The sequence below is a fragment of the Myotis myotis genome, unplaced genomic scaffold (genome assembly GCF_014108235.1).
Source record: "Myotis myotis isolate mMyoMyo1 unplaced genomic scaffold, mMyoMyo1.p scaffold_m19_p_11, whole genome shotgun sequence".
In the NCBI taxonomy this organism is placed as follows: Eukaryota; Metazoa; Chordata; class Mammalia; order Chiroptera; family Vespertilionidae; genus Myotis; species Myotis myotis.
In genome coordinates this window covers 74,598,846-74,601,310 of record NW_023416315.1, presented here as the reverse complement: position 1 = coordinate 74,601,310, position 2,465 = coordinate 74,598,846, and the positions used below count along the sequence as shown (strand labels likewise).

The window sequence follows — 2,465 nt, the reverse complement described above, 5'->3', positions numbered from 1 at the left end:
CCTTGTGAGATTAGAAAATTAAACACAAAGCAGATAGTCATAAATTAAAATCCTTGAGGCCTTCTTTTTTACTATAGGCAATGTTCTTTTATTTCTTTACCTTCTCTGGGATATCCTGATAAGAGCCTGGAGTTTTGCATTTACTCAGTCTCAGGTGTGCAAATGTACACCTGTTTTGTTTATTTATTCAGCTAAGCCTACTGAAGGTAGGCAGTGGGTATGATGTCTCTTTTCCATACTAAATGCACCCAGTGACGTGGACAACTGCATTGATTAATTCAAGAATGAAACAATACAAGGAACATTTTTTTTTCTGTATGTCAAAGGATGAATGGAAAGAGGGCCCAAGGTCAGAGCGACAGGAGGAAGGCACAATGTTGAATAGGATGCCACTGATGAGACTCAGTGTGTCATTGAGTGACAGCGGCCCCTGGCACAGTCCTAGGGCAACGGTTCAATCAAGGCTTTTCTTTCAGCACCAGCCACCAAATCCTGGCCCCGCTGCCGGGGGAGGGCTTGTGAAAGTGCTAGACAAATAAATTTCAAATTCAATACCTTGAAAAGTAGTAATTAAAAAAAAATCACTTGCTTGGTCATCTATTTGTTTCTTAGAAAATAAAATTCGCTTATATTAAATACTCTAATGTTATTACCTATTACTTGTTTCATAACTCTTTTTATCTCCTCTCTCTCCTGCTGTTATTGCCATTTAAAAAAAAAATGGCATTCTGTCTCTACTAGAACTTTTGTCCTCTCAAATTTGTTCTAATTAAGGCGGATTTTCTTCAACTTGATTTCAATAGTCGCAACTACATTCTTGTTCATGTCATGCACTCTAAGTAACTCAATGCTAAACAGAGTCCACTATAATTGGGAAGGAAATTATTCCCCTTGGTATTCCTTGCACCCAGAGCTAGGATTGACATTTTGCTATACATGGTGACATGGCCTCTCTTCTGGAGAAGAAATAAAACGCATTTCCTACAAATAGGCAACAGGCACCTGACCTGTTGGATCGGGTTACATCAGGTTATGTTGTGTTACGTGATGTGACATGCCCTGAAGTGACCCGAGGCAATGTCATTCTGTGTTACACTGGTGGAGCTGTGCTGCTCTTTATTAAACAACCATGGAAAGGCTTATCCGCAGTGGTCACAAATCATTTACACGCCACCTTTGCAAAGAAGTGGAGAAACAGCACTGCCCTGAATTTTTCCTCCTAAGAGTCATTTAAGGAAACCAGAGAACACATGAGCTACAGGAGCCATACAGGTTTCCATGATTTTTAAAAGTGGAGTTAAAATGCTCAGGTACACAAGAGACCTGTGTATTTCTGTGACAAGGATCAAACATGGTCAGGTAACAACCTGTACTCCGAATTTAACATTAGAAATACTTGTAGTATTTTTTAAAATAATTAAGTTTCAGATCAGTTTACCCAATTTTAGGTCAAGTATTAAATCTATTCACAATAATCTTTCTGATGATTAAAAGTTTTCTCTTGCCTGGCTGGCATGGCTTAGTGGTTGAGCATCAACCTATGAATCAGGAGGTCACCTTTTGATTCCTGGTCAGGGCACATGCCCAGGTTGTGGGCTCCATCCCCAGTAGAGGGTGTGCAGGAGGCAGCCGATCGATGATTCTCTCTCATCACTGATGTTTCTAAGTCTCTCTCCCTCTCCCTTCCTCTCTGAAATCAATAAAAATATATTTGAAAAAATTTTTCTATTAAAATTCTACATCATGTAATTTAGAAGCCTCAATTAAAATGAGTGGTAAAAGTATGTCTTATGTGTTACCCTTGGGATGATTTTTATTAAGACAGTGGCTCTCAGATACCATATTAAATTATTACATCATATGATATTATGTAAAAGAAATCCATTGTGCTTGATCGGTTTTTCTAATGATTTCAATAGCATTTTCCTACTGATATATCTTGCATATGACTTGTTTTAATTATCTGCATAAAGAACTGAACAATATTGCATAAATCTATATAGTAATTTTGGAGTAATTAGTGGTGCATGGAACAGAATATAACCTTTTGGTTATATGCTGCCTTAAAAGAAATAGGTTAGAGAGGTTTTATGCAAATTATAAATGCTCTGTGATGGAAGCCTAATTCTACTTTTTATTATTAGACAAGTCAATACTGCTTCTTGCTGAAATTGTGTATGAAAGGGATTGGTTTCCAAAGATGAAAGGCATAATCTTGACAATGAGGCCACATAAGCTGAGTGGTTGAAGTACTGAAAAAGGATTTCTTCACTCTAATAGAGGACATCTTATTAGTTTTATTAGTCGCCACTGTTTGACCCACTAATATACTGTAAACTGAGTGAGTCACATGCATTGCAAACTAGGATGGAGCAACACTGTGGCCATTTAGAGTAAATGTAATCTAATATGAAGAACATTTCAAATGCAAAGAATTAAGGACCATATCTTACCCTTTGAATTCC

The 2,465-nt window shown here is 37.4% G+C and overlaps 1 non-coding gene across 1 annotated transcript; it reads right to left on the bottom strand.

The window, feature by feature from the left end:
* Positions 1 to 403: 403 nt before the first annotated feature.
* On the bottom strand, positions 404 to 531 carry LOC118666682. The gene has a single exon (XR_004971031.1). It is a non-coding gene; the product is annotated as a small nucleolar RNA SNORA30/SNORA37 family (small nucleolar RNA).
* Between the last annotated feature and the right edge of the window lie 1,934 nt (positions 532 to 2,465).